The sequence below is a fragment of the Panthera tigris genome, chromosome B4, assembly GCF_018350195.1.
Source record: "Panthera tigris isolate Pti1 chromosome B4, P.tigris_Pti1_mat1.1, whole genome shotgun sequence".
Classification (NCBI taxonomy): Eukaryota; Metazoa; Chordata; class Mammalia; order Carnivora; family Felidae; genus Panthera; species Panthera tigris.
Window position 1 is genome coordinate 91712379 of NC_056666.1, and position 9828 is coordinate 91722206.

Consider the following 9828-nt stretch of genomic DNA (forward strand, 5'->3'; position numbering starts at 1 on the left):
CCTTAGATTATCCCCCAAAGTGAAGCTAAGTAAATCATTTGTTACTCCATTTCTGATAAATTGTTAAATTATTTGTATTTGCTTTATCATATTATAATATCATTATCATAAGATGGTAATTCTGTTGCTGGGGCAACCAAATGTGATATATGAGCTTGTTGCTTTAATTGAAACCTTAACTCTCTTTGGCTACATTCCATAGGCTTTCTTGGCTCCCTTCATTCCTGAGGTTGAAAGAATGGAAGATATTCCACAATTCTGTTAGCATCTTACGTTTTATATCTGTTTCCACCTCCACACTTATTAGCATATATATCATTCTCTAAATTTACTATCTTAACTAATTTCATTTCTACTATTTGTCTCTGATAGCTCCTCCCATTCAGTGTAATAATGCACGATATTTATTCAACATATATTTAATGATCACCTACTGTGAGCCTGGCACTGGAGTTCCAACAGTGAATGAGACAGATACGGCCTGGACCCTTCCAGAGTTTATCAAGTTAAGGAGGCAGGAGTATAATGGATTAGCACGTGAATATTTAACCAGCATGGTAAGTGCCATGAAAAATAAGTACAGGCCGACAGGTGGGGGCCTGATCTAATTTGGATCAGTGACCATTTTTGTGAGGAATAAAATTTAAGCTGGGACTGAGAAATAACTTGGAGTTATCCAGAGTCGGAAAGGGCACAGAAGGCCTGGGCACAATGCATGATAGAGCCTTGAGGTCTCGGGGAAGATGAGAGGTTTGGAAGGAGGCCAGGGTAGCCGAAGACTAGTATGTAAGAGTGACAGGAGCTTGAGATGAATCTGGAGAAGTGGGCGGGGGCAAAAATCACAGTGGGCCTCACAGGGTACTTGTACCATCTATTCAGAAATCGGGTTATAAAGGTCTGAAATGGTGAAGTCGTCCAAGAGGAGTTCATTTCACCCCATAGCCCATGGTCATGTACGGAACAAACAGTTTTAGAGATGCACGGTGCGTTCCTTGTCCTCTGTGTATGTATCCCAGGCCATCTCGGGGCTGGATCCATGCCACTTCCCTGCTGAAATGGATGCAAGACTCCCTCCATCCCCTCATGGGTTTCTCTGGTGCTGTACCCACACCAGTGAGATCAGAAATCAAGCCTAGAGGCTTGGCTTAGCACCCTTCCCTCCAGGGACCTCATTCTGCAGGTAGCAGGTCCTTCCAGACCATCCTCACGGGAACTATTTCGGATGTGGAAGCTTCACGAACTTGCGTGTCGTCCTTGCACAGGGGCCCTGCTGTCCTAGCTGCATCGTTCCAATTGTAGTACATGTGCTGCCGAAGTGAGCACGTCCCTGGAACGTTAGGTCCTGCAATAGCGCCGGACCCAAGTGCACAACCAGCAGATCCCTGACTTGAGAGCCCGTGACTGGTGCAACAGTAGACGACACGTCCTTACATGCAGATCACTTAATCAAGGATCAGGTCTGGGAAAGACTTCGTTTTACTCTTCCCAGCGTCTCTGTTTGCTTCTTGTCACTCTTGGTATCCTCAGGCTTATTTTTCTTCTGGCAGGTACCCCATTTTGTCTTGAACTTCCGGTCCTCTAACAACACACGTACTCTCCGGAAATGGAGGGTGTGAGAGCATGCATGTAAATGTTGACCATAGGGTGTAGCCTAGGTAGGGGTTTCTTGGCCCCAGTTTTCAGAGCTGGGGTCTAGGCCAAGGCTCCATGGCTCCCCTACTCACGTGATATTCGGATGTCTGTGTGGAGGTGTTTTTAGTGGACACCGGTAGCTTTCACCTGACCAGCATCGTTTCCTTCTCCTTCAGTAATATCAAGACCCTAATTACCCTTTTAGGGCCTTGATCGCCTCTGAATATTGTTCTATCTTGGTGGCACTTGCAGTCAATAAACTTCACTTCTTTTAGCCATGGCAGGGGAAGAGGGAAGGGTCTAATGTAAGCCAAACAGAATTCCTCTTGGGAAATCTTTCTTGCAACAAGGGCGGGGGGGGGGGGGTTGGTGGGGGGAATGGCTTATCGGATTCATTTTGCTGACAGCACAGAAGAAATTGTGCCCACTAGGAATTAGTTCCTGCTTTCTAGATCCCAAAGCTTTCTAGACCTATTTCCTCTCCCACTCCATTTCCTTCCATTAAATCCCTCTGTTGCTTAAATTAGCCGCAGCAGGCTTCTACTGTTTGCAGTGGGAGAAAAGTCTAACTCACATGGAGTGCCTGTCTACATCTTTCTGAGCTGCAAAACTGAGGTTCTCAAAGGCATCCATCATCCAAAAAAAAAAAAGAGCTTAGAATCACTAGATTAGGTGGTCCTTTCTTTCCCTGAGAATCCAAGGAAGAATTGGAGACACACATCCTTGCAAATTAACAGATGGTTGAGTCACTGACTGAACTAAAACTCAAAACTGTGGATTTCCTGGCATCCTCTTGCAAAGTGGAATTATTTTTGGCAGAATGGATCTTGCTCGGGAACTCACGAAATAATTGTCGATAGTCCCCGAATCAGAAGACCAGCCCTGCCTTTGCCCACAGTTGAGTTTTATTTTCTGGTTAAGGTCATCATTCCTTTCCTACCACCCTGGCCCGTACCTGTCCTTACAACAGTTTTCCTTCTAGTCAAAGAGCTCTCCCTATGCATGGAAGAGTTAAGAGCAGCTGCGGGAGTCAGGGTGGTACGTATTAAGTTTGTCTCTAGGCCAGCATTCCTCTAAGACCCAGGTAGGATGCTGGAAGGTGTTCAAGGAGGGCTGGGGCTCCAGAAACTCTGTCAGGCTTAAAGAATTTTTTCTGTCTTTCTTTAACTCTTGAAAATTAGTAGAAGCCAAGTCCACAGTTAAGTACAAATTGGGTGGTTGCTTATTACCATTCTAAAATGAAAGGCTTTCCAGAAGAAAAAAGAAGGAAGAGACAAGTTGAACCACTTCGGGGTCCAAACCACTAAAACCAGAGACAGTTCCAAGATACATCCAATTTTTATCCATGTTCCATCCCCACTTTCCTCTTGGCCACCAGCAACTTATTTTAGCGTTATGCAAGGAACGCCATTTTAAATTTGGGGTGGCTGTTGTAGTTATTGCTATTTAATCACAAGCACATGCATACACTCACACATACACTCGCTCTACTGAGCTCCCCTTCTGTCTTTGCTTATCATTTAAAATGGGGTGAGTTCAGGAAACTGTTTGTTGGTCCTAGTCTGCTTCCCAAGAGAACTGAACTGCCATTGGTTCCTTGAAGAAGATCCTCCTGGACGTCACAGCAGGCATGTGGGAAACTCAACTGGCATCATTGAAAGCTGTGTTTGAATAAGGACTTAGACCCAGGGTAAAGCGAATGCTCATTTCAACAGAACTCAGGCTGGCATCCAGTGGAGAGGGGTCAGAGCAGAGTAGCGTTCAAACACCATCATTTTACATGAATGGGACGTGAGGTCCCACTGAAAGTCCCACTGACTTTCAGAACGAGAGCACGATGGCAGAAGTCATTTCAGTTTCCTTGCCATCTGTCCTGACTCACAAGGTTAATCATCAATGGTTCTCAAAATCTATTTCACGGGGTGCCTGGGTGGCTCAATCGGTTGAGCGTCCAACTCTTGATTCGGCGCAGGTCATGATCTCACGGTTCATGGGATAGAGCCCCGTGACAGGTTCCATGCTGAGTGTGGAGCCTACCTGGGATTCTCTCTCTCTCCTTCTCTCTTTGCCCCTCCCCTGCTCATGCTTTTCTCTCTCTCTCAAAATAAATAAATAAACTTAAAAAAATCTATTTCACGGTTCACCGGAATATTGTCCTTCGTGTAAACTTGTCATTCAAAAATCTACTGAGCACTAAGCCAGTACCCGGGCACTATATTGGATGCCATTAGATGATAACGATGGAAAAATACCCATTCTGGTTTGATGAGCAAAAACTTAGCCAAAAAGCAATTTTATTTTATAACTTATAGCAATAGTAATAAAATCAATTCTCATTTGCTTGGGCACTTGGTACATTCTCGGGACTATGCAAGGTGTTCCACATTTGTGAGAGCTGATCCTCCCAGCAATCACAGGATGCCAGCTAGGCGTTACAGAGAAAGGTTTGTGCTTCTGTAGAACACTATGCATTGTTTAGTGCACACTCTTTCCAGGATCAGATTCTGATTCTGATTCTGAGAGGGGGGGCTCTGAGCCTTTCACTGGCTTTAAGCGATTTTACTACTCTGTACGCTATAGATAACTGATAGCAATGCAAATGATTCTTGTCTGCGGATACACAAATACATACTCGCTGGATGGAATTACATTGGCTTCTCCACCCACTCAACCCTCATTGGAAAAAGCCAGTTTCTGTCGATGTGTAAACTCATTCCAACACTTCTTAACACCATATAAATTTATGCGTCTTTTATTTCGCCTTTGAACCAATTTAACATCTATCTGTTAAATAAAATCCTTAGCATGTGTTTATTTTATATCTGTATGGGAGTCATGATTTTATCTTTTCTTAAGAAATATCCTTTCATGGGGCACCCAGATAGCTCAGTCGGGTAAGCGTCTGACTTCCGCTCGGGTCATGATGTCACAGTCTGTGGGTTCGAGCCCCTTGTCGGGCTCTGTGCTGACAGCTCGGAGCCTGGAGCCTGCTTCGGATTCTGTGTCTCCCTCTCTCTCGGCCCGTCCCCTACTCATGCTCTGTCTCTGTTTCTCAAAGTAAATAAACGTTAACAACAACAACAAAAAAAAGAAATACCCTTTCACGTTATTATTAACCCCACTCTGCAGAGGAAGATACTGAGGCTCAGAATCAAATGACTTGGTCAGGACCACTAATGATTATGTGACCTAGCTAGGGGTTAAACCGCTGCACTTTCTGACTCCACAGCTTATGTGCCTTCTTATAATTTTGCACCTGCTCTGTACCTGGCCTGTGTTAGGCATGTGCAAGTATCCTTTGAAGTCATTGAGCTATTAATAGGCTCTTGTATACTGGCGCTATGGGGTTATAAAATATTCATGATATAATCTCTGCTCGCCAGATGATAATCAAGGTACACACACACACAAAAAGAAGGAAAATGCACGATAGACGAGAAAGGAAAGGAAAGGAAAGGAGAGGTAAGAGTACAACGGGATTAGTCTTGAAAGCTTTTAGGAAGTGATATAGTCTTCCAATTTCCATTGTGGAAATGGAAGGGGCATGAAGAAGAAGGTTGTAAGTTAAAGCCAACAACCTGTAAACCTGGGTCCTGAAGGCTCCAGTCCAGCCACCTGAAGGAGCAAACCAGGAAACAGGATGGTGCCATCGCCTGAACATTTGTTATCTAACACCGGGGGGAAATGTGGCAAATAAGACAAATTCTAATCTCCTAATTATTTGCACATATAACTATTTTTCATAAAGTCTCTACTGGCCCAAAGTTGACTGAGTTGTGCTTAAAACGGGTTGTCATTAGCTCCTTCATGTTTGTGGGCTAAACTCTGAACTCCTTTATATCGTACGGCTTTAATGTGGCCTCTGCCCACTTTGAATCTCTTCTGATATCCAAAAGCATTGCTCTCTACTAGCCTTCTCCTCTCTGTGTCCCTGTCTCTATCTCTCTTTCTCACACACACACAGCCCACAGTCTAGGTTTCTGACTCCCTAAAGTGCTGGCAATCCCCCACCCCACCAGGCTCTTTTGCAGCTCGCCTTTTACTAAAGCTTTGCCCATAGCAGCCCTCTTTACACCCCTCCCCACCTTGGCAAGCATCGGTGCATCACTCAACACTCAATTTAAAGAGTCGCCCTCTTTATGAAAGACCACTCATCTGATCTGTGAAAATCACCTTTCCCCCGAACATATGTCGCTGCCAGCGTGCACCCTTGGTCGTGCCTGTTTGTTTACACACTTGCTTCCAGGGATGGTGCCTGGCCTGCTCTGCCTTGCCTTCTCTCCCCCCATGTCCCGCATTGCCTGTTGTGTAGGTCGTGCTCTGTAATTGAATGCATCATGCATCAGTGAATCAGTGGATTCACCAACATGCTAGGCGGGGTGAAGGGGTACTGGAAGGAATCAGAGAGCTCAGGGCATTCAAACCCTTCTCTCCATCGCAGGGGAAAGCAAGGCCGGGAGAGGAGAGGTGAAATCTGCCAGCAGCCCCCAAGGGGGAGCAGGAAGTGCTAAGAGAACCCAGGGCTCCCTCCCCTGAGTTTCAGACAAGCCAGGCTGCTTCTCGCTGCGGTGCAGTGTGGGGAAGGAAAACTGCTCTAGGAGAGAGGGATGATTTGTGCGTTGTTTTGTTTTTGTGGCGCTTTCATAATTTCGGTAAGGATATTTTTAAGCCGAAGCATGGGGCGGTTCAGTTTTCATTACCCAACTTGGCATTTTCCTCTTGTGCGCAGAGCTGCTCAGGGCCCTTATCATAGCGCTGTAACCACATCCCCTGCTGGGCCTAACGCTAAATCAACACTGTCAGTTGAAAACAAACACTAACAGGTGCGCGGCACACTGAGCGTGGGAGGGTATTTATTCTGAAGCGAGGGCTAGTACACTGGAGGGGGTAATAAACCCCGACCCGATAGGGCCACTCTGCCCACTGCTCCCCAGCCAGGGGCACCGGGAGAGCTGCCAAAGCCTTGCAAGGGCTGCAGCCTGGGCCCCCCGAAAACCAGGCCCGTCGGTGAGAAATGCGATTTTATAGTTGCAGGAGAAGCTCCCATCAGGCGCTTCTTAAAGCCCCTCTCTCAGGAGAGGCCGAGACCGGTGTGGCTGATGCACGTGGCTCCCAAGTGTCCTTCCCAGCAGCCCCTGGTAGGGGCTGGAGACCAGCAGAAGTCTGTTCAGGACAGGAGCACTCATAGGACCTCGCTTGGAGGCGAAGGAGGACCTTGCAAACTCTGCCTCGGCCTTCCGTCCCGATCCCACAGAGCAGATCTAAGTCTCCTGTTAACTTTTTTTTCCTGAAGCTGCCGCCCTGGGGCCCCTCGGAGCCAGGTGACCATAGGATGCTGAGTAGTAATAGTTATCAATACGAAGAACCAGCCTGCCCAGAAGCACCGACTGTGGGCTGGACCACAGCGTACTTCACAGCTGTTATCGGATCCGACCCCCCGCCCACCACAACCCCATGAGGCAGATAGCACTATCAGCATCCCCTCCGCTCGACAAATAAGGAAATGATGGACAAAGGGATATAAAGTGCCCCAGGCTGTACAGCTGTCAGGTTCCTGGTGGAGACATGATTCATTTTAGGCAGTTGGTTTCAGAGTGTGTGTTCTGAGTCCTTCACCGTCCCGCCTCAGCTTTGGGTGTTAATCAGGTGGTTCCCGACCCCGGCTGGACATTGGAACCACCCATGTCAGAGCCAACCTCCAAAGCTCCCGATTGGTGCGCTTTGGGGTAGCTGGGTATTTAAAATACCAACAAGTAAATAAGTGTGTGTGCCCGCGTGTGCAACCCCATTAGCCCCAGGCACTTGAAGGGAGCAGCTGGCAGAGGTAGGAGTTCCCACCACACTGTTCAAAGCCAAGTATCGAGGAGGACGGGCACGCAGCGCTGGAAGGCCCGCCAAGGAAGGTCTGGCCTGGGCGCGGTTCGGTGACTAAGGCGTGGGGAAGACTGCCAGAAAGGGGGCAGAGGTGACCAAAAGGGGTCCCAGAGAGACAAGAAAACCAACAGGCCTATTTCTCTGTCTGCCAGGAGCGGGCCGCGGGGACACGCCAAGGGAGGACACGATGGAGGGTGAGCCCCTTCATGCTGCACAGACAGTTCCTGGAACCTACCAGTACTAAAAAGAATGAAGGTTCCCGGAAAGGTGTTTTAAGAGAGAAACTTGCCTTGTAAATCACACCTGTTGGAGCTACACAGGGGAGCATTTAAGGCTCTGAAGTGCACAGTATGGGAATCTCCTCAAACCAGGGTCTGGGGGTTTGGGATGTAAATGCTGGGAAGTCAGGGGGTTCCCTCACCCCTTCCTTCAGTGGCCGATCTGGACTCAGCCTGTATTTTAGTTACAAGCTATTCTCATCCTGTAGGGGCTGTTTACATTTGAGACACAGGTTTTAAGGTTATAAAATTCAGGGGTGCCTGGGTGGCTCAGTCGGTTAAGCATCCGACTTCGGCTCAGGTCATGATCTCCCCGTTTGTGAGTCCAAGCCCCATGTGGGGCTCTGTGCTGACAGCTCAGAGCCTGGAGTCTGCTTCCGATTCTGTGTCTCCCTCTCTCTGCCCCTCCTTCGCTCACATTCTGTCTCTCACACTCTCTCTCTCAAAAATAAACATTAAAAACTTTTTTTATTTTTATTTATTTATTTATTATTTTTTTTCAATAAAAACTTTTTTCAAAAGATTATAAAATTTATATCCATTAGAGACAAAAACGTTTTAAAATAGAAAAAGATGTCACTCATAATTTTATTACCTAAAGGTAACAATTATTATTTAGGATATTCCTTTATGTTGTTTTTCCTGGACAAAATTTTTTCAACACAATGTGAATCATAATAAATGTGCATTATTATAACCTGCTTATTTCACCTAAAATAGCATAAAGCTAGTTATTCCTTGCATCAGGTTCTTTATTCCCCTCATAATAATTATATTAACGGTGATGAGGTATTGCTGGGATTCAGAAAACTGAATAATCTATGAATTCATTCCGTGGGGGAGAAAAATTGAATAAGAATTCTTGTTAAGAATTGTTTCTATTTTTGCTTAAATATGTATACCCTAAAACCAGGTATCAATGTGTCTACCCCTCACAAACAACCCTGAGCCTTAAAGTCTAATCCAAACGGGTCTTTCGGCGAATCTAGGATTTGGCCAGATTGATTTTTAAACGATGATGGAAAGGTAAACATAAATGCGAAAACGTTTCATAGAGAACTTCCAAATAGGAAGATTTATCATCAGACCCCTGCCACTGTAATTTCCTTCTCGAAGGGGCTTTGCCAGAGAGACTAATCCACGTGGCATAATCCCTGAACACGTATTGGCATATGCAGGAGCTCGGTTTGTGCAAATGGATTCTTGGAGCCAATCAGACTAGCTTGGTATTTCATCTTTTGGCCCAATACTGTATACTGGCACAAATAACACTCCCCCTGCCATGCACAGAATAATGTTCAGAATAATAAATCAGCCACCCTGTAATTATATGGGGAGAGCCAGCTTTATTCTCTTGGTGAGCAGATTGATGTATCTGTTTAGACGGGATGCCTAGGGCTCTCTGGGAACCTGGGCTGACTTCCTAGTGCCCAGACAGGCCCTGCCCCACATCCCTGTATGTAGAGGTGAGTTCCCACTGTGCAGGTCTGCTGGGACTAAACTGGTTTCTAAACCTGTTTGGCTTCTCCCAAAGGTCCATAGCTGTCAAAAGTGAAACAGATCCAGGGGCTGGGGACAGCAGAAAGGCACAAACTCATCCGTCAGGCTGTGCGAGCCGAAAGGCCGTGGAGGCTGAGACGGAAAGGCTTCCTTAGCTGCAGGATCCTGGATGGCCGTTAACATAGTATTTGAGGACAGTCCCAGACAGAAAATGTTGGACCAGGTAATCTGTTTGTCTGAATTCATGCCATTCCTTCAGCAGTTGGCAGAAAGGAATTGAAGCAGCACACACAAGTGGACAAAATAAACCATACAGGAAGGTCATTTCACACGGTCGAGAAAAGTGACCACTCCCTTGTCCTGCCTTGGTTCAAAGCACATACTTAAAAGATCATGTGACCGTATTAATGAGGGCATAGGTGGGTGGGTGAAAGGAGGAGGCATACTCCTAAAGCCTGCTGTAAAAATTTACAGGTCAATCACATTAGAATTCAAATGTATCTTTACATTATAGCATCAAGCCTGATCAATACTTCATCAGTAC

At 46.3% G+C, this 9828-nt stretch overlaps 1 non-coding gene across 1 annotated transcript; it reads right to left on the reverse strand.

The window, feature by feature from the left end:
• Nucleotides 1–1211: 1211 nt before the first annotated feature.
• Nucleotides 1212–1323, reverse strand: LOC122240656. Its single transcript, XR_006220429.1, has one exon. It is a non-coding gene; the product is annotated as a U6 spliceosomal RNA (small nuclear RNA).
• Between the last annotated feature and the right edge of the window lie 8505 nt (nucleotides 1324–9828).